Here is a 23,395-nt window from a genome sequence, read left to right on the forward strand (position 1 = left end):
GAAGGCTGTCACTATGTCTTGAGGGTCCGTTACATCCTCCCCGGAGGGTAAATGCAGATGGGCCACCCAGCGACTAGCGCGCTCTTTCTTGTCTAGCCAGGCCAGCAACTTACCGGCCTTGTCCCCCGTGTCATAGATTGTGTGTTGTGTGTTTCGGACTCTCACCTTGGCTTCCTTTATAGAACACATTTAACATATTGGAAAAGTTTAACATGCATGCACATAATAAAAGTATTGCTTTTGTTTATTAGAGCTATGGTTTTAAAATTAGGTTTGGTTACGAAAGTGGATGATGTAAGAAAGTGGAGAGGTGTGGCTCACTGGTTAGAGGCGGCAGACCCGTAAGCAGAGAATCGGCCAGGGACCAGGGTTCAATTCCCGACACGGCAGGGTCGTGGACCAGGGTCAAAAACAGACTCGATAATTCTCACCTCGGTACCTACTCTAACCAGGAACACACTCGGCAACTCTGGGCATTAAGCTTGCCTCATCTCTACAACGGACCCCCACAGACGCCGGGGATGCCTGGTTTCACCTTGGAGATACCCAGAAAGGGACCATCTCACAGGGATAGCCAGGACGGGTTCCCCAGCGGTCTATAACATAACATAACATAACAAAGTATATTCACTAATGGAATGGAGCTGAACTCGCTCCACAGTTAACAAGCATTGGCATAGCCAATAGGTCTCGCCTTTGGGACCTTATAAGTGTTTAGTCATGCAACAGTTGCATAACTAAATACTTATAAGGTCCCAAAAGCGAGACCTATTGGCTATGCCAAGCGGCCGTGCGGCCGCCAAAGTGATCGCAATCAAACATCAAAGTGCGGCCGCGAAAGTGAAAGTAATCGAGGCTTTGGAGGCAAGATGGCGTCGCTGTGAGAGGTCGCTGCTGCTTGCTCCTGCCCTGATGTCAGTTTTTTTTTTTAGTCCTTACGCTGTCGTCCTGTGTCTTGTTTAGCATATAGAAATACTCGGATTCTAGACGGCTTGAAGAATGTATCTAAGGCGGAGAGTTATGGATTTCTGAACATCTCTGAATAAACGAGCAGAATCTTGGAATGGAGAGAGAACGGAGAGAGAGAAGGGGCCAGCGCTCCCTGTGCTGATGGAGGTGATGGGAGCAGAATAGCATTAACGGCTATAGCAGCGGTAGTGAGGAAAGCCCCTCGACTGAAGGAGTGGAATGTGGAAGGTGGAATCGCGAAAAGCGGGAAGCGGAAAGGAACAGATCAAAAGATACTACTTACCCTGTACCTGATCTCTGATTTCAAGAGGATGTGGGTCTGGATCTTGGCAGATTTGTTACGGATTTGTTATGGATTGTTTTAGTGGAGCCTACCGGAGTTTTGAAACTGAACAGACTACATTGTGCTAGTGCCGGTCTATCTCAGCAAAAAGTGAGTACAGGGCTCTGGCTCAAGAACTGTCCGGGAAATGTGTGGGGATGTGCAGATGTAAGGGTACAGGGTATATGGATCAGAATATAAACATCGTAATTCCATTAATCGTTGCCTGCCCCAACACCAACATCACCAACATCAATCAATCAATCAATCAATCAATCTATCTATCATTCGCAGCCGCTTGCTGTCAGCCCGGAATAGCCAAAAGCCAAAAGTATCGGCTTTACGTATGTACTTTGCTCCACTTTGCCTTACACAATGGGGCAATGTGGCTGATTGAGGCCGATTGTACTCGGTTATTCTGCTAACCGGCTACCTGGTCCCAACCTGCGAAAACCCAGTTAAGCAAATCGCCAAGGCACGAAGCTCTAATCCCTAAACAAGCGGCCCGGCGGCCTGGCGGGGGGAAAAAAAAAAAAAAAGGAAAAAAAGGGAAAAAAAAAATAAGTAGTGAGATCAGCGGGGGGGGGGGAACATGACAGCAAAGCGAAGAATGTAAGGTACCTATCTGTCTACTAGGTCCAGGTTGGCTTCGCATTGCTTCCCAGTTTACTTCCCGGTTCACTCGTTCTCACTCTTGGTCTCTCCCTGACCTGGTCTCCGCTGGTTTCCTCCTGGCCTGGTCTGGCCTTTCCTTGCGTCGTACGTCATCCGCGAACTCTCCAGACGTGCTTAAAATAGACACCGGCTCTGACGGCATCGACGGCATCGATGAGTGATAATCGGCTTTGTCAAGCTCCATACACCGTTCCATACACCTCATCACAGGCAGCGAAATCAAGGTATGGCAATAACCAAATAAAGGGGAAAAAAAGCAACGAAGATATATGTTTGCTTAATAACAACGCTTTACAACCTTTGTGAGACTCTCCTGATACTGCGAGTGGTACCATGAGTGAATTTTTATTCAAAAATAAAGTGGAAATAGCTAAGGCATTTGGGAGAAGTAAAGCTGGTACTGGTGTGTGTTCACTAAAAGCTACAAAAGGCGTCGTAGGAGCAAGCACCGGCATCGGCACCAGCACCGGCATTGGCACTGATTTTAGAGCTAAGAATCCTAGAGCATTGCCAATGGTTATCTCTACAGCAGTTAATGTTAAATCAGAGATTTTGACCTCGTCTGAGACTCTGACCGCTCGAGATCCCTCAAATACCTCAAATACAGCAAACTTATTTAGCTCCTCGCCCGGCTCTCACCCATTATTATATCTCTGTCAGATAATTATAATAACGGCTAGGGCGAGAACAAGGAAAGTGAGGAAAACAAATAAAAGGGCTGAAGAGGCAGCACGGATCTCGCTCCGCTTATCAGCAGCAAGGATGGCCAGGAACAAATCGAAATCAGCAATGGCAAGTTGGAATGATTCATCAAATGTAGAAAACGATACTCACGAGGGGGCCGATGAACCAGGAGAGTCAAATGCTAGCAGCGGAAAAGACACATTGATAACCTTAGAGATCCCTGGTCTGGAAGATGTTGTTCAAAATCAAACTTATAATCAGATTCTAACTCACACAAATGTCCAAACTAAGACCCAGGCCCTGGCAGACCAAGAGAAACACCGGAAACAAAATAATCAAGAGAGCAGAGAGCTCAGATGGCGGCCGTGGAAATATTAAGGAGACAAACAATATGCAAGGACCATCGAAAATAAAAGAAATGCAAAGACGGCCCGAAACCAGGGGTTATAAGCCAATGGAAAGCAACGATGAAATGAAAGAAGCCAACACAAGAGCCAGTAAAAAAGAAGGAAAAGATAGAGCCCTTGAGTATGAACAGAAACTCCATAAAGAAAAGGAAAAGTCAAAAAGAAGAGCTTTGGAAAGAAAAAAAGCAAAAGAGGCAGAAAAGGAAGAAAATACGGAAAAGGAACAAACAAGTAATGAGAATCTTGACCTTTTGGCAAAGAAAAAAAAAAAGATTAGAAATGATTAAGAACTTAAAAACTGCAGCTAAAACCACCGGGTATATGTCAGACTCTCAACCAAGAATTACAAATATATTTAGCCCAGCGATCAAAGCCAAACCTCAAACTTGCTCTTTCAATGAAACAGCACGGACGCTAACGGATCAGCAAGGTATCCAAAACATGCAAGACAAGCAAAAGGAAACTATAGATGATAGAAACAAAGGCACAAACCATGCAATACATACTCAAGCCCATCTTGAGAGGGACGCTCTGAGAAAAGAATTAAGTCCAGGTCCCAACATGGATGCATACTCGATGGAAAAACTAACGATGGAAGGACCTGTCACAAGTGCAATCTCCGATGGATCCGAATCTGAGATTTACGAAACAGGAGTATCTATCTCAAGTGAATCGAGCGAGGAGAGCGATACGAGTGATGAGTCGAGATTAGAGGAACTAGCTGGAAAAAAATCCTCTACTACAGATATCGATAAAAGAGATATTAACATACATGACATTACACCAATAAAACAATTAGGGAAAAAAAGAAATAGACACAAGAGATATCCAAAATTAAACTATGATGAAACTACAGATCCTGGCAGTAATACCGAACAAATCATAGGTAGATCTAAATCGACACGAAAAAGCCCTCACGGGAAAATAAATCCTGAATCCAAAAGACTTGAGAACTCTATAGACATACGGGAAGATCCCGAGAAGACGAAACAAAGGGAGCCCTTACTTAGCGAAGTTCTTAATTCAATAAAAACTTCATCATGACGTTAAAAAAGATAGCCAAAGGAACCATATCGCCATCAAAAAGCTGGAAGGTGCTATCAATAAAGTGGGCAGCACATGTCTGGAGATTTCCGACAGAATGTGCTCAGTTGAAACCCGGGCAGAGAACCTGGAATCAGATGTGGGTAAACTACAAAAACAGATTAAACAACATGAAGGATTAATTAAGGACCTAATGATAAAATCTGAAGATCAAGAAAATCGAGCTAGAAGGAATAATCTTCGATTTTTTGGGATACCTGAGGGCTCAGAGGGAAACGACCCGAGAGGCTTCATGTGTAATTTGTTAAAATCATCATTCCCGGAGCTCAACTCCTGGGAAATGGACAGAGAAGTTTGTAGAGCACATCGCTTCCCTCTATTTTTACCTAAACGCTCAGATAAACCATCGCAATATCCCAGGGCGCTCTTGGTTAATTTTGGAAATTATCTATTGCGTGACATTTTATATGATCTGGCCAGACCCACGGCGACAAGAGAATATAAGGGCTTTAAGTTTTTCGCAAGGCCGGATTTCGCACATTCAACCGTGGAAAGACGATGGCGTATGCGCCAACTTTTCACTCCTTTGGAAAAACTGGGAGCTACCGTCTTTCTGCAGAATCCGGCACGACTAAAGGTAATCTACAAAGGCTCCACGAGAACTTTTATAAGTGAAATTGAGGTGGAGGCATACCTCAAGGATCTGGGAGAGAGAGCGAAGCAAAGTAATGATAAGTAAAGAGACAAGGAAGAGCACCATGGAATAGATACGACACAATTATCTGTCGATACTCACAAACTTTTTATATAAATGATACGAACACGAAATAGATTTAATATGATCTAAATATTCGGCAATGAATATCGAAATAACAAGCTAATTGAATATGCTGATTATGTACTATTATTTACTATAGGGACAACAATTTATATACTGTTACAGAATCAGGCAGGGGGCAAGCTTAGGCGCACGGACCACACAGCCATCTACAACTGGGTGAGTCAAAACCCAGGCTGCCTCATAGGTGGGGAAGGGGTGGGGGGCTAGGGGGTGGGACCTTGAGTGGGGGGGGGGGAGGGGAGGGAGCTAAAAATTAGAAACTTTTTTGGTGGTCACAGTTGCAAATACGGTGTTAAGAATAGAAAAAGGGCTATTAAATTTAAAGATGTTAAGATTTTTCTCATCTTTTCGATAAGTAGACTTGGTTCGAAATTCAACTACAATATAATATGGCGAAAATAAAACTGTGTTCATGGAATGTGGCGGGGTTAAATAACAGGAAAAAAAGGGATGAAGTGTGGGGGTTAATAAGGTCCAACTCATTAGATATAATTTGTCTCCAGGAGACCCACATACCTTGGGCAGAGCGAGAAGCTCTAAAGGCTCCGGGGTTTAACCTATTAGTCTGTACTAGTCAAACAACAAGGACAAGGGGGGGTCGCCATATTAGCAAGAACCTTTTTGGGGGAGGCAACGCGTAAATTGGCTGATCCTCTTGGTAGATGGGCGATTGTTGAACTCAAAAGTGGAATGAAAATATGCTCTATCTATGCTTCTAATTACGATGATCCTACAATGTTTAATGACCTCGAGATTGAACTTTCAAGCTGGCCTCAGGAGCTGATCTTTTGTGGAGACTTTAACATTTCTTTCCCTGGAAAAAATACACTACAGACACAAAATCAATTAATATATGCTGGTCATAAGCCGAGGGTATTTAATGCCGCCGTCCAACTAAAAGAGAGTTTAGGCTTGGTTGATTTATGGGATCTGAAGCATGGTTTTGACCCTGGATATTACATACTTTTCTTATCCACATCAGAAATATGTCCGCATTGATTATATTTGGATATCAAAAACTCAGACAAGTACTGCACAAATTAGTAAATTACCAAAGATTATTTCGGATCATAATCCTCTAATACTCACCGTATATATAAATAACATGTATAGACCCCGCTCAAGTTGGTCTTTTGACAGGAAGCTACTGGTAAACAACGACTACGTAGTTTATATGAAAAATTGGGCGCAGAGATTTATTGACGATAATAGTTATAGCACATCCAGAGGCATGGTGTGGGACTGCTTCAAGGCTGCAATACGAGGGGAGACAATTAGTTATGTAGCCAGACAGAAGAAAGAGGAGGTAAGCCATAATGACTTACAGCTACGAAAATTAGCGGAAATAGAAGAGAAACATACTAAGTTTATTGCACAAGGTAGGGATGGTGGTCCAATTGTAAGGGAGATGGCGTTACTTAAAGCTGAGATTAATACCAAACTCACCCAAAGGCAGGCTGAGATATACCAATCAAACCGAAATAAGATCTATGAAATGGGGGATAGGGTGGGCAAGCAGCTGGCACTTCGAACTCGCCAGAGCCAATCTATTAATTTTATCACGCGTATTGAACAAGAAGGCGAAGAATACACTACACCAGAATCGATTCTAGAAGTTTTTCAAAATTATTATGGTAAATTATATAAAAATGAGGATTCTTTAAATTTTTACACAATTAAGGAAATCTTATCTAGATGGGCAATCGAGCATGAAATCGGACCAGGTATAGATAATATCACAAGGCTTGATTTAGATCAAGATATAACTCAAATTGAATTGGAAATTGCCCTAGCAGAACTCGCAACGGGAAAGGCAGCTGGGCCGGATAAAATACCCCTTGAGTTCTACAAAATTATGGGCAATAGTATAATGCCTCTATTACTCGACTTATTTATTGGGATTCAGGTATGTGGAATTCCACCTAGGTCTTGGCAAGAAACGAACATAGTAATCTTCCTAAAGAAAGATAAACCGGCTCACCTGACCTCCTCGTATCCACCCATTTCCCTTATAAATTCAGACTCGAAACTTTATTCTAAGATCCTGGCTAATCGGCTCAGGGGGGTCGTCGAACGCTTGGTCTCCCCGTGGCAACATGGCTTTATTCCGGACAAGGGTACTACGGACCATACCCGACGTGCTATTACATTGTTCGATGCTGCGAATGCTACGGGGAATCAGGTGTCGATGATCCTCCTAGACGCCGAAAAGGCCTTCTATAGGGTATCATGGGCATTTTTGTGGGCCATAGTAGAACAAACAAACATCGGACCATGCTTCATGAAAGCTATTAAGGCAATATATGTTTCACCAAGGGCAAGGGTAGTGGTAATGGGGCAAGAATCAGGACTGTTTGAAATATCTCGAGGGACTAGGCAGGGCTGCCCATGCTCACCTTTCCTTTTTGCCCTTTATATAAACCCTCTTATCCTGAAATTACTAAAATCAGAGGCTATCAAACCAGTAATATTGGGCCATCATCATACAAAAATATTAGCTTATGCTGACGATGTTGCAGTAATGACACCACAACCAACGGAGGCTATACTTGAAATAGAGCATATCACTCAAATATTTGGCAAGATATCTGGTTATTCCTTAAATAGGGATAAAACGATGGTTATCTGCACTAGCAATGTTAACTTTGTTGATTCCAGAAGGGTCGACTCTGCTGTCTATCTAGGAGTTCGAATAACCGCCAAAATAGATGAGATAGTTAATATCAATTACGAACCATTGCTGCAGAAAGTAAAGATAGACCTGAAAAGGATTGACGGACTACACTTATCGATCATAGGAAGGGGTAACTATCTTAAAATGAATATCTTACCCCGGATTCTTTATCTTTTTCGTGCGGTCCCTCTTCTAGTTGATGATATAATCTTAAGGGGCTTCGAATCCCATATGGGTAAATTCATGTGGGGTTATGGGAAGATTAGGAGATCTTCCCGGAAGCTTTCCCTACCCATTATTAGAGGAGGGTTAGCAATTCCGGATTTGAGCTTATACTTATGGGCTGCACTTCTTCAACAGATGAAGCCATTATTCGAGGCTAGACCGGCTGGAAAGGAAGGAGTGACAAATTACATACCCTCAATATTTGAATTATCTATTGGAGAAAGGGCCAATGGCTTGCTAATAAAACAGATTGAACCGTCCTACTTCAAGAAAGTAAAATTTAAAGTTGTAACAAGCGCCTGGTCTTTATGGAGGAAAGTTATGAGACACATGAAAATACCAAAATATAACAGATATATTTCCTTATGGCAATGGCATTCATCAATATTACCACCTCATATGTATGACGCTATCTCTAGACTCTGGGAAAATTTAGGAGTATTAACGATAGGAGATTTTCTACTCACCCCCCAAGGGCCTAGATTTCAACAACTGCAATCCAAATTTTCGATCCCAATAAATAGTGTATTCAAATTCATACAAATCAACACAATCTTAAATCTCAAAGCCGCTGATATATTTTTGGATACTATCGCTTTAATCGACTGTATGTTAAGATCCAAGTCAAGGATTGGCACTCTGTATGATATATTAATAGAAAACAGGCAAGATGATTTGGAATCCACCGAAGTAGGTTGGTCTCGGAAATTAAATAACCCTAATGTTGATATTGATTCATCTCTGACCCTATCGACCCAGGTGTTTATGTCATCTAATTTGAAAGCTCAACTTTATAAAACCATCTTTGACTTATATTTTACTCCGGCCAAACTTCACTCCTGGGGGAAAAGGCCTACATCAGACTGTCCAAGGTGTGGTAGAACAGCAGCTAATCTAATACATATGTTATATGAATGTGATAAACTAACAATGTTGCGTACAATGATTGCTGGATTCTGGCAGGAAGTGTTTGGGCACCCTGTAGCGGAATCTCCTACATTATATATTTTGGGTAAAGATAACACACTTAATCATACTAAGGCAGAAGAAATATCTCTTTTCCTGGGTACTTCAGTCTATAGAATAATAATTACCGCCCGGTGGAAAGATACCGAGCCTCCAAATTTTCAGATTTGGATCTCTAGGCTATTAGGGATGTATAACCAGGAAAAGGCGATCTTTGCCTGTAAAGGAATTAAATCGAAAGCACGTGGTATTGAAATTTGGAAACCAATTGAGGATTGGAAAAACGATAGTGTAAATTGTATATAAATAAGCTTAAATTGGATGTAACTATTATTCATCTTTTCTAATCATGCCCTTTTCTTCTGTATATTAAGTCTTAATGTGCTTTCCTTAACATCATTACTATTCTATATATTTTATGTATTGAATTTTTTTATGATTTAAGCGCAAAAACATGTATTTCATTGGTTACTTCATTATGTTTATGCAACTGTGATTTCCAAATAAAATTAAAAATTAAAAATAAAAAAAATAAAAAAAAAAAAGAAAGTAATCGAGGCAAAGCGCGGCGCGCGCGCCTGCGCACATGCACTGTAGCTCTAGGCTGGCCTGGTAGCACTTTTTGGAGCCCTCCCAATAAGTCTCACCAGACCAGCGCATGCGCTGGGTCAGGCGAGACCTAAAAACAGATTTAGGTTTCTGTCTCAAACACACAAAATGGACGGAAATTCACCTATTATGTTCAGGAATGCAAACAATACACGACATAACTCAATGTCATCTGCCATGCTCTCCTGTTAACTTTTTATGTATATGTCTCGTCATCAAATAGGTAGTTTGTGCATGGAGGACGACTGTGAGCTATATTGTTAACGTACATACACAGGTGGTTTTACATGCTCAAACCAGAAACATTACTCCGTTTTTGCCTGTGTTTTTTTCAGGGAATTTCATTGTTTTTTTTCATGACGTACTAAAGTTTCAATCCCTGTTGCGCACTGCCTTGGACTGCACACAACAAGAGTTCGGTGCAGGCCAGACCCAATGCCTTGTCTACTGCAAATGCCCACCTCCCCTGCGTGTGATCTTTGTGTGCTGCAGGGGTTGGGCACAGATCCTGGTGTGCAGCCAGGCCCAGCGCCCTACCGCGTACCTTCCAAGCAAAGGCCAGGCACTCGTTTTAATGTGTGTCTTTGCTTCTTTGTGTTTTTGAGTGCCTGAAATTCTTGATTTAGGCACAAAATGGCAGTGGAATCTGGGACCGAAGAGGGCTGCTAGCAAGGCCAACCCAAAGGTGACGGACGCCAGGGCTGAGGTCAGTGGTACCCACAGTTGGTGCCGGTCAGCTTTGGGGTTAACCCCCCTCGTTGCTGCTGCAACATTTTTTTCACAACTCAAGACTTGCAAGTTACAGCCTGTTCCTGAGTGATAAAATGAAACCCTAAACCAGCCAATCCCATGTTGCGAACAATATAATTAACATGATTAAAACGACAGATGTACATCAATCCTTTAATGCCCGCTTGGTAACTTTTTAAAATGCACATATTTTAAAACACTACTGAACGGATTTACACTAGACCCCAAAAGAAATTACGATCTGAATACAATTATAATTTCATATCAAGCTTGGTGTTGATCCCTTCAGCCTTTCGGGCTGCAGATGTGAGCAAATTTTCCTATGAGTGCAAAAATGGAAAATCAGTTCCCCCACGCCACCGTCCCCTCCAGCCCCATTCCCTTAATGTTTTTTTTCTGTGACGGATATTAACTACATTTAACATGGCAAATTTAACTGACTGCTTAGGTCAATTTCCACTTTTCGTGCAAATCCAGACATGGTTATAGGTAAGTTGAAAAATGCCAATTCACTGGAAACTCGAATCGCAAATATAACCGCTCCTGAGTACCTCGGGGTCTGCTAGCCAAATAAGCAAGAAGTTCTGACCCTAGCGTGTCTGTTTTAAGGTATTGTAATTTGTTTTCTAAGACTGTAGCTATAGTGACAGGAGGGATGTATAGTTTATGGCTTCGCACCTGGTTTGGTGTGGGCCGGACTGGATGTACTCACAAAGTCCCCCTAGCTCCCTCTTCCTTAGATCCTTTTCTTGACCGCAAGCGATTTGAGCATGGAGGTCTTAAAATCAGAGACCCAAACTTTAAGATTCTGATCATTCCTGTATGTGAGTGCCTCCTGCTTGCAGCGGAAAGGGTGGCTGTCCAGGCCTGAATACTGGGCCACCACATTTCTCCGTTGGGTGTCCGAAATTACAAAATTACGACAATAAACAGAAATGATGTGAGTGTGGAGAGAAGGGAAACGGTTGTTTATCTGGTCAGGTGGTTCAGATTAGTGGTGATGCTGTTCTGTATTATGTTACTTTAAATCATTGTGTCCCAACAGGACATAAATTATGAAGATTGTTACAGTATGTTTCATTCCATGCAAGATCAACAAGGTGGAATATATTTTTTTTTAGGCACATCATAATATTTTGGCATGGATACTAGAATATAAAATATAACATGAAACTCAAATCGCATGGTATTCCTTAAATATATAGTAGTTTGCAAAGGGCTTGAAGCACACAGGATCTGTTTTTTTCAGAAGCCCACAGGCTTCAGTGGAAGTAAAGTTTTCAGTGCTGCATGCAGTAAAGCAAATACATTTTTTAAACTGTGTTTGTTCGTAGAAGTGTAAAGGATAATACCTTTGCAAGTGTTTTTCATGTACATAATGGCTCAGAATTACCTCGTGTTTTAGACATCTCTAGGCCGTAAGGAGGTGTGCACATTTATAAATTATATATTTTTTTAATCCATTTTGCTTTCATAGGGAAAGACAAAAGTGGTGAGTGTATTTCTTTAGGTCAACACAAAATTTTCTTCTTGGACCTCAATTTTCTTTCGAGATTTAGGGCCAGATGTACTAAGATAGGAATGACAAAATATGATCAGAATTTGAGCACAGACATTTTGCAAATTGTATGGTATTTTGCAAACCGATCTATGTACTGATATGTTGGTTCATAAAGTACCGAATCACAATGAGTCACAATTCAACCTACTTCATGAATATTATTGAGGTAAGTCGCACATTGTGACCCACTACTATTCACTGCCATCACAGGGATGGTGACATGCTGAGGTTAGCAGATCACAAAGTCTGTGATTGCTTTAGTATAAAGCAATTTTTTTTTTTTTTAATGGAGCCTGTTTTCTTTAACCTCTTCGACGCCGATGACGGAACGGTTCCGTCATGCACGTCGGTTGGGCTGTGCTTATGACGGAACCGTTCCGTCATGGCCCCGCCCGCGCTCAGAACTTTCAGCACCGCGCGGGAATCCGCGCAGCGCTGAAGAGGTTAAAGGAAAATTAAATGCGCTTAACAATAAGTTTTAAAAACAATTTTTAAAGGCAGTTGTCTCAGGGACCACTGCTTATTCTACATTTTTTTTTTGTTTGTTTTACCGTTCATTAAAGGTTGGTTCTCTTGTGGACCCCTTCCTGTTTACAAATAGGTTGCCACTACCTTTTAGCAGTCAGTAAAATACTAACATTTTGCGAGCAGAGTTCGGTGTACAACATTAATACATACCATAAGCAATGACTTTTTGAAAGTGATGCCCTAAACATGCTTCTTCCAAATAGCGTTTCCTAACAGTTTCCCAAACCAATTTTGCATTTCAGTAACATATCACTGATTCGCTAAATGAGAGCTGTACATTTGAAAAACACATTTTCTTGTCTCAAATCGGGTAATTTACCGAATCTCAGGGTTTATGACAAGAAAATGCGTTCATGCATCTGGTTTTAGTGCGGGATACGGACAGGTTTTTGCATTTTCCCCTCTGAAACCTGGCAGGATTGTGAAAGAAAATGACATGTAAAATGTGAAATAATCCAAAGGGCTGCTTTCTGCGGGTTGGATTTAAAAACTATTATTTGTAACCTATTTGCGTGGAACAAATAAAACCAGGATTTCAGAATGAGGAGAATTTTTATGTAAAGTGGGGAGAGAAATTGATGTTCAATTTATACAAACACTTTTCTTTGGCACATAATGGACTGATTTTAATATCGGTCTAGACAGACCAGTTATACTAGTAGATCCTCAGTTGAAAGGTCTAATATTTCCCCAGTAACTCTATTCTAATACAAGCCTACACATGTCCACCCTTCAACCAAACAGAATCGCCACATGAAACCAAACTTAATAACATGATTAGTGAACAAACCTCCAGAAGTGACCTTATTTACAGACAGACAATCTAACCTTAATGGAGTCACAAAAGAACTCAATGTAGTGCAACATTTACTTAACAGTTGGAAGCCAACCAAGAGCCGGGCTGAGTACTATTTATGACACCCCATAAAACTGACTTACAGAGGTTTGGAATTTATCAAGTGTGAACATTTACATTTAGTTTTGGGGTAATAACATTCTGATCTTGTTGCTTAATAGACCTAAATCCTCATGTCACTGTAAATACTGTACTCCCCTGTTAAATACCGGCATGTTTGACCTGCTAAAAATTAACTAAGGATGAGGACTTTATTTCACCCGCTAATTATGAGGTGTGATAATTACTTCACAGCGTGAAATTCCGACCAGTGAGCCAACGGGTGTGAGAAGACGTCAGAAAACTCCAGCCCATTCCTAATATGTGCCTAGTTATCCTAGCCATGTCTTACCCTTATGTTGGGTGTCACTTCTTTTTGATCACTATTGAGCGATCAATATAGTACTCATGGCTCACACCTGTAATAAAGAAGCGTTACACAATCACAAAATTATTAGGGAACCTACAATATAAGAGTAACCCCAACTTACAACCTTGAAAAAAAAGTCACATTTTCAAGCATGTGAGGAGGATCATGTTTTGTACAGTTATTAGTCAGGTCTAATTTTATGCCCCGTCGCAGCGCATATAGCACTGGCTAAACGCAGAGCAGTTTGCTGTATATTCTGAGAAAATGGCAGTCTGCATAACTACTGCTCTGGACCACTTTACCATTGTCTCAATATAGACCAAACTGCCCTTTACTCATGAATAACGGTGGTGGTTAATTTGACGCTCGCTTCATTAAGGGTGGTATGTCCTTTGTGGGCAGACCTTTTGGTTTTGGCCATGTGGCACAGATAGGAACAAAATCACATGAAGTTCTGATTATTGGTATTATGAATTTATAGCATCACAAGGTACATTGTGAATCTGGGTGAGGTGGGGTGTGGGTAGTGTCGGGCAAGCACTGTATGTGGTTACTCTGATCGCACTGATAGGAGGAAGTGGTGAGAACTGCAGCAGATTCCTGTTTTAGCTCTTGACAACTCAGTGCTGGTGAAGTTATTTGCCTTTGATTATTTTAGCTTGTAAAATATGATCACAATGTGATTGGCATTAGAAATACATATGAATGCCTTACGCAAGTGTTCCTATGCCACCTTCTTTGCTGGCTTTCTTCACTTTACCCTCCACGTTTTCTGCAATTGTGAGTTTGCTAAGAGTTAAGCTTTTGAAACACAGTTCCAATAGAATGCTTTGCACTTTGGATAATGCTGATGCGAGAGAAATTGAGGCAACCAGTTCCCTCAGAAGGTGGATTTATTTGAAATTGAGCTGCTTTCCATGCACAGACTGAATGAACTCTTTGGAGATCGATGAAAAAGGCACCTCTCCAGACCTTTGCTTTGACGTTTTTATTTTTGAGACTAATGTGCTGGCCCTCACTCCATGATCTACCCCTTGTACCTAACAACATCATCCTATGAATAGGGCTTAAAAGTTGCAAAGCTTAACTTTGGTCCAGTAAAGCAGTCTGGATGTGCTCATTGGGGACCATCACGTTCTTGTTCAGCCTTGCTTTTGAGACCTGGTGGAAGAGTATGCTGCCTGTCTAAGCCATTTCTTCAACATCATTGTTATCTGGGAATTTTATTACAGTTCCTGCATCTTATTCGTCAGCGAATGAATGAGCTGGATGACAGAGTTCATGGTAATACTGCAACATTTCCCTGTCTGTGTAGCATACACAAAAGATGAGAATAATTGGATGATGTGCTCGATACTTCCCAATTGCTGACGAATCGATGAACTGAAAGGTGCATTGCCGGTCATCTGCACTAATAAGCCATTAATGGCTTTACTTTTTTCAAACAGCCATTGAGAGTAGAATGCCATGGGGTCATAACTTCCTTTATCCTAAGAACACGGCATTCTCAACCAAAACGGTTTAAAAAATGTCTGATGCCCCGCAAATTCTACGTCGAATGGCCTTTATATCAGCAACCTTGTGAGAAATAATTTCTGCCCAATTTAATCCCGCTGGATTTTTTTTGTTTTTTCGACTACCTGATTTATTGGCTTCTTCCATGAGTGAGTCTGAGTATCAGTCACTATAAACTCTGTTATAATGGATTGGGAGTGCTAACTGTCAGTGTCTGCCTGTGAGAGGGTACAAAATATAAAGAGAGGGCATAACTTAACTGGGCGCTCTGCGGCTGCTCCTCTCAAGCCCACATACTTGCTCCTTGGGAAAATAGAAATAAACAGGGGACAATGTCAGATGCGAGATGAAATGAGAGGAAGAACAAAGACAGGGATAGGTGGGGTAAATGGGAGAAAGACAATGCAGAAACATTGAAAAAGGACTACGTCTTACAGAAAGGGAGATGCCAGAGAGGAGGAGGTGAGGAAGACCCAGGAACACGGGATAAAACACCAATGAGAAGGAAAACCTGTCAACGCAGACACCGAAAGAATTGAGGATTAAGACAGCTGGAAAGATGCGGACGGCACTGAGGACATCTAAACAGAAGACTGGTGGACGCCTCTGATAGGTGCCAGCTAGTGTGCCACAGTCTTTTATGACTGTGGCTATCTGGGTGAGATCAATTGGACTCCGCCAACGGATACCAACTAGTGTGCCACTGTCCTGGAGGGCCTGTGGCTTCATGGGTGCTTTCTATTGAGTTGAGAAAGATGGAAGGAGACTGGAGTATGCCATATTTTTCTTTGTAGATAACTTATGTTTTAATGGCCTGATGGTCCCCAAGTTAATTCAGGAAAAAGCCACCTACAAATAACAAGCAAGTAATCTTTTTATTAAATTAGTTTTTGTCCCTAGAACTTGTGTTTGCTGGAAAGTACACCAATGCGAGACTGGTGAACTTCATTTTTTAATGGATGGGTAAACCCTTCAGACCCCAATATTGCCCAAAGGGTGGAGGTAGAGTTTTATAAGTTAAAAGAGCAGAGGCTAAGAAAATATTATAAGCTACCACCCCACTCATTTTTTTTTTTTTTGGAAAACCTTTATTATTCATAGTTGCATCATCATATAGTGTACATGCACCACCCATGGTGTCAAATCAGCTATGCAATAGGTAAATGCTTTTCAAACAATATGACACAGCCATTCAGCCGACAACCCGGGGGTCCGGCGGCGTTGTACATGGTGGCATTGTTGCAGTCCTTGGACGCGCACCTGAGCAAGTGGTAGGTCTATTTTGTTGTTAGTGTGTGCTTGGTGCTCCTGAGTCGCAGTGTCGGCAGCAGGGTTAGCGTCGCACCGCAGCCTCCTCCCAGGCCCCATCTAAAGTTGTGCAGGGCATCATTACGAATCTCAGACTTGGGGGGCCCCTAGTCGGTGCAGCACCAGCGTCAGATCCGCAACGCGGGCCGGGTGCGGCGCCAGCGCGCCAGCACAGCTCACTGTGGCATAAAGAAAAAAAAAAACCTTGCACTGAAGTCAGGCAGTTCTAGCCTGCCAGCTCGTATTCGGGTCCATGTGTGCGTTGTGTGGTGCACGCCCAGTCCCCAAGCGCTGTATCCCTCCATCCACTGGTCATCGGGGCATGCCCAGCTCTCCACGCTGCGCGCCCTCGACAAGAGGTTACTGCGAGCTTCGGACGCACCCATCCCTGGCAGGGCAGGTGGGTCATCTCCGCTCCACCGTCTGAGAGCAGGGCACGCAAAGCAGGGCAACGCTCCGGGGATGCCAGACGGCGCAGCCACTATTTGCTATCTGCGATAAATCAGGAATCCAGTCGGGAAACGCAGCCGTTAAGCAAGCTGCTCCCGACGCTTATGCGGCGATAGGGGGAATAGGGTTGAGGGTTATTAACTCAAACAGGGTCAAGGGGGAAGGGGGGGGGGAGATCATGTTGCGCCAGTGCGGAAGGGTCAGCAGCCGCCTAGCGGGGCACAGCGGGGCTGTGCGCGGGAGATAGCAGCTGGGAGGGGGGGGGGGGGTCTTTAGGGGCCCCCGGGCTGATTGAGAGTCCAAAGCATCTACGCAACGCCTACGCTTAGGTTCGTGGTATGCAGGGTGCTCTGCTGCGTTAAAGGGGGAGCGGCAGGTTGAGATGAAATGGTCGCGTCCTCCCGCCCGGGCCCCCAGCTAGGCGCCTTTTGCACTAAGCTACCACCCCACTCATAAGGGTGTATTTGTTTTTTGAGTTCAGGGGATCCAGAAGAAGATTGAATATCTGGCATATAGGTCAAAGCCAAAAGACCTATGTTAGACCGGGCTCTCTCTACAAGGTCATCCAAGATTTCTGCCTCCCTTTGCGGAACCCTCTTTTGTTGGCTTTTGAAACTCTTTGCACTTCACTCCTTCTAATCAATGGTAAAGCATTGTGCTTTCCCTAGAAAACAAGGTAAACTTGGCATACACTTGATTAGTACATTTAATGTAGGTATAAAGTCCCTAGTAAATGGTACTATGTGTACCCAGAACCTGTTAGCTAAATGCCACTAGTGGGCTGCAGCACTCATTGTGCCTCTGGCCTGCCACTGCAGCCTGTAGAGCAGTTTTAAACTGCCATTTTGACAGGGCAAAATAAATCTTTTGCCAGGCCTAAGCCTTCCTTTTTAACACTTTTAAGTCCTACCCAAGGCAGATCCTTAAGGCTCATTGGGTAGGGTGCATGGTGTTCGACATGTGTATTTTCTTTTTACATGTCATGGCAGTAAAAGACATCTAAAGTTGTATTTCACTGTTGTAGGGACAATCTCTCTGTTAGACGAACACTGGGTTAACTTTTTACACTTAAGTGATAACTTCAGTTTGGAAACAGATAGAAGCATGCTTCTTTCACTCATTTGAATTGTAATGTAATGGTGTAGTCCGATTTTAAGTTACTATTCTGAAAATGCAACTTTTAGAATGGTGCCAACAAGGGATTTTGTTCAGGAAATATAATTTCATATGAGTTATATTTGTAACTGGATGTACCCACTGACTGGAGGACTGCTGCCCGTTTGTCCGTCTGCCGAAAGAAATATTGGCTGTCGTAAAGATTGAATCTCGAGACTAACTCTTACATCCAAAGATATCGACATCACTGCTCTGTCAACTGATACATCAGAGTGGGGTGAGGAGCACCAGTGAGTGTCTTAGAAATTGAACCAATTCTGCTAAAGTTTCTACAGATTGGCCTTTTTGTCAAAAGGGTCATTGCTATATGCAGTTTCTTTTGTCCTGAAGATGGTCTGAGGGATTCACTTCATTGAAGACCGAAACATCGACTGTACTGTCCATTTCCCCAATAATTGATGTATTTTAAGTGACTGTTTTATTCATTAGGAGATATGTCACTTTTTTGATGAAACTAGGAATGGATGTTTTTCACTCATGAACTACAGGTCAAAGTGCTCTGTACCTTTTTCATGTGTATGCATTGAATTAACTTCAGTTTTGATTGTACCCTCCCAAATACATTTATATATTGATTATAAGATATTCCCGTGTCTATATTTTTTTGTTTTTATTTTCTGCGCATTTATTGCACAAGTTATTCAATCTATTTTACTGTTGGTTCAAGATTTGCCAACATTGAACTATCTAATAATTGTTTTAAATATAACTCATAAATTATATTTCCTGAACAAAATCCCTTGTTGGCACACTTTACCTGATATTACTAGAATCGCCCAAGCCTCCAAGGGTGTATTGGGTTGTCCCACTCTACCATTTCACTTTTAGAATGGTGACATTTTCCTGCCTCAACCAAATATGCCTTTCTGCCTGTATCCAGGGTCACGTCACTATGAAAGACCGTTCTGGTTTGTGTTGTGTATTTCTTCCAGACATGGAGGCAAGGGGCCTTTCCTGCAACTGCCCGGCTGGCCAGCACAAATTGGACCTACCTGGGCAGTGCTAGTGGCCTCTGCTGGAGTGAGTCTTGATCCCCAAGAGGAGCCCCCCCAGGTCCTGGAACCTTAACTGGTATCAGTGTATGTTCCTCTTGCCTCAAAAACAGAACTTCAGATGAAAAAGCTGACGTTTTGGGCTCCTTGTGACAGCAATCAGACTCTTTGCGTGAAGAAACAAACATCTATGATGTCCGCCGATGCGAAGCTCCAAGGATGACCTACTCTTTGCGTCCGCTATGACTGTCAGCTGTGACAGTCCACCTCTGCAACAACCACCCCGTCTCCCTCCACGTGACCCTCCGGCGTTAACCTGCTTTTCACGCCAAAGAGGGACTGGCCACGTCAACTGCCAGTGCAAAGCACCAGTGAAGACCTATACCTCGCACTGAAAACGGACTCCTTGTGGCCCTTGCCAGCCTGAAGCTCCAACCGAGGCTCCACGCATGGACTTGGACTTTGAGAAGGTAAACTCCTCACCGGGGAAAACCTAGTCCCAGTGTGCAACACACGCTCCTTCGTGGTCAGCCTGAACATGTGCCTTTGAATGGGTCCATGCAACCACATATTTGTGAGTGGCGCTTTCTTCTTTTGGGGCTATTTTCACCTAGTACTATAAAAATTCAAATTCTTGTTATTGTTTTTTTTTAATTTTGGCGTCGTTTTATTTAGTACATTTTACTCTATTTTTCTACATTAGATTGGGATTTATCTTGTGTTGTGTTTTTACTTTGACTGAGTGCTGCATAAGTACTGTACACATTGCCTCAGTATTAAGCCTGACTGCTTGTGCGCCACGCTACGAGCGGATTAGGCACAGGTTTATTTAGTGACTTTTGTTGTTCATCCTGACAAGGATTGTGGTTGTTACTTGTGTGAGGCTCTCTCACTCCTGAACTAATAACACCATTTTTTTAAAACCTTGTTTTGTTTAATTTGGTTAAATTCACCATTCTATTATTTTATACTTACTGTGGCTGTACTGTTGTTTTCCGAGGGAACCATTGGGCGGCCATTTACTGCTGCCACCCAGAAAGAAAGGAAAAGAGTCAAGACCAACTGAGATGAGAAAGAATCCTAATAGACGTAAACTGTATGCGAGCTCCATAGAAAGAACTGTGCAATATTTTCTAACTTCAGTAAAAGTGAAATAAAGCAACATTGCTAAACACCTAACAAGTAAGCTTCCCAAGTCTTATTTCTGCTCGTCCCTCCCCACCACCTTTTAGGATAAGATCCACTGCTGCGTAGCTAGGGTATATTATATTGTTATAATGAGCACAAAACTATGGTTAGTCATAATTTTTTGGGTGGCAGGATCAGTTGGCCACTCTTCTTCCAGAGGATAACATTGGTCTTTGTCAGTAGCAGCTAGCAATATTAATGTATGGTGGTGTGCTTTGGCTCCAAACTCACCAAACATGCTCTTCCCCCGATGTGGCCTTCTTCCTGGGCGTCCACGAGCATTACTGGAAAGACTTCCTTTCTGCTTAGTAGAACACCAATCCAACAAGTCCTGGAGCTGCTCTCATCAGCATGAGAGCAGCTCCAAGATTGGTGGGAGCAGACTAACCCAGCGCTCTTTTTGAGGCTGGGCACCTGTGCCAGAAAACCCCGGCTGTTTCAGAGCCATGGGATTGTTGGGTCTTCAGTGCGCATTTTGAACTGGCTGTAACAAGTCAGCTGGCTAACCCGACATGCATACTGATACTGAAGGTGCAGTTGTAATCCTCCAATCGCGGGATTCAGGCCCGCCCTCACTCGTGCAAGCCAGCACAAAATAAAATGGCATGGCAATAAAATGGCATTTGCATGCCATTTTATTTGTGTGTGCCTGCTGCGCTTGCAGCAGGCGGGGCGATGCTCCTCCACTGTTGAGGAGGAGCCTCCGGTGGTCTTTGTACTTATGAAAGAGGCTCGAGGTCCTTTTAGGTGTGAATTCTTGAATATGAACAGCACAGTTATCATGATTATACTGATGATTGCAAACTGTATATTTTGATTGAACTTAGGTAGTCATTGTCATTACTTAGTTCTCATCGTTGGTACGTTTTGTACCTAATGTGTAATTCCAACTCGTCTGCTGGTTCTATTTTTTTACGTATCACTAGCGTGTTGTTTGTTTTAACGATGTAACAACTGTCTGAACATCCCAACATTACTGCGATTGTTCTACTAGACTCAACAGTCACACCACCCTCTAAGAGATAGGCCTGGACTCCTCTTCCAAGCTATCCAAGAGAGACAATTTGGTTTTGGAAGACAACTTTCCTCTCATAAATAAAATTTAACAAACAACCAGCATCCTGCCCAGATGTAAACACTAACTGTGTCACTCTTGGCATTGGTAAGGACTTCCTTCATCTATAGTCAAAAACCTAACACCATGTTGAAATCTGCTTCCTGCACCCAAGCTGTACCAACATCTGCAGTCAACACATACAGTTCCAGTCCCAGAGCTTTTTTGTTGCTTCACACAATGAATCTGTTCTGAATGACTGTTGAACTTTACTTTCAAGAACACCCTAATGGAAATGACCTATTATGAGTATTTAATTTTGTCACAGTATTCCTTCTGTTAGTAATGGCTGACAGGCTGTAGAGCTTTAATTTCAAAGTAATTCATCCGAGGTCCTACTCACTGGACTACTGGGCTTTGTAATATCCTTTAAATTCGTAACATACTTTAGCATCTTCGATGCTTGTTCTGTTTGTTACCCTGTTGACCCCAACCCCCCACCAACACTTATGAACAGTGGTCTGACATAAAGTGTCTGGTTTGTGCTGCTTAAAACCACATACACACTTCTATATAGTGAAATCCTCTGCTTGGAAACCTGGTGTCATTCATTCTTTCTCCTCGTTGATTTCAGAGTTCTCCTCAGCGCCGGACTGGCTGTAGTGGGCATCTGACACTTGCCCCGGAGGCTGGAAGGGTGGGGGGCAGTTTTGGAGCAGTGGGGGCCAGTTTTGTTATTGGAGGCCTGTTTTGGAGTAATGCTGCAATATCGGCCCCCAGTAACAAAAGCAGCAGTGCTGAAGGGTGGACTTGTTAAGTAGCAGTGCTTCACACTTGCAACCACCTGGGAGATGGTGCCGGTCTGAAAAGATTGCCTGGGTTGCTCTGGATTCCCAGTCCGACCCTGGTTCTCCTGCTGGCACTACTGCACATGCTGACAACACCCCGAAAGCCTTGTACCAGAGTTTGAAAGCTTTCACCTGCCCCAAAGCCTGCGAACTAGAAGAACATTTCTCCCAGTCTCTCTGCGATAAAATGAGTGCTTTCTTCATACAGAAAATACACCATCTATATTAAAATCACTAAGACAAGTTGTTCTCTGCCGTTGGATACCACATCAGTACCCCCCTTCGCATCAGGCCAAAAACACTGCTGACCTTTCCTCCTCCTTATCGCGAGAAGAGACTGCAACGTTAATGTGCAAGGTAAAATCGGGCTCGCCTCTTGATGTCTTACCTGCAAGAATTTCAGCCTCTCTTGCCAATTTGCTATCTGATCCCATATGTTCTTTTTTTAACTTATCTCTGAAGGAAGGCCACCTACCTTTAACATGGAAAGCTGTTCAGACCATCCCAATACGGAAAAACACCAAAGCTTCCATGGAAGATCTCTCAAACCTTCGCTCTATTTCCCTCTTACCTTACCTGAGCAAAGTTATGGAAAAACAGGTTAATAAACACTTATCTGACCATATCGAATCGGGCGGCTACTTAGATCCATCTCAATCAGGCTTCCGTCCCAATCACAGTACGGAAACTGCATTGGTGGCCATAACAGACAACATCAGGCTTGCGTCCGATCAGGGCCAATCAACCCTCCTGGTGCTTTTATATCTCTCCACCGCATTTGATACCGTCGACCACCAGACTCTGCTCAGAAGAATGAGGGAAGCAGGGATTGGGGGAGTGGCACTGCAATGGATGACTAGCTTCCTTTCTAATCGCACCCAGACTATTGATCTGGGCCCATATCGGTCCAGTACAAAAGAACTGACCAAGGGAGTGCCTCAGGGCTCATGTTTGAGCCCAACCATGTTCAACATCTACATTGCCCCCTTGGCCTCACTATTAAGGAACTACGGGTTTGTCCCGATATCCTATACAGACGACACCCAACTTACCCTCTCCTTTAACAAGTCATCCCAGACAGCCCAAGCCTCCTTCTCTTCCGGCATGCTGGCCATCTCACAATGGAGGAGAAATAACTTTTTACAACTGAATGCCGGAAAGGCGGAAATCATGCTTTTCGGAGAGGCCCCGCTATTATGGGCACCAAGCTGGTGTCCCACAACGACATCCCCACAGGCTCCTCCCAAAAATCGCGCTCACTGGTCTATCTTCAAAGACTATGATGAAGACTCCATCTACAAAATCCTTTCTACCTTAAAACCGAACAACCATTTCAATGACCCG

The 23,395-nt window shown here is 42.9% G+C and overlaps 1 protein-coding gene across 1 annotated transcript in view; it reads left to right on the top strand.

Moving 5' to 3' along the window:
* PCBD2 (pterin-4 alpha-carbinolamine dehydratase 2) overlaps positions 1-23,395 on the top strand; it is a 490,447-nt gene that overhangs the window by 280,024 nt on the left and 187,028 nt on the right. The window lies entirely within an intron of this gene.

This window comes from Triturus cristatus, chromosome 7 (genome assembly GCF_964204655.1).
Source record: "Triturus cristatus chromosome 7, aTriCri1.1, whole genome shotgun sequence".
NCBI classification, from domain to species: domain Eukaryota; kingdom Metazoa; phylum Chordata; class Amphibia; order Caudata; family Salamandridae; genus Triturus; species Triturus cristatus.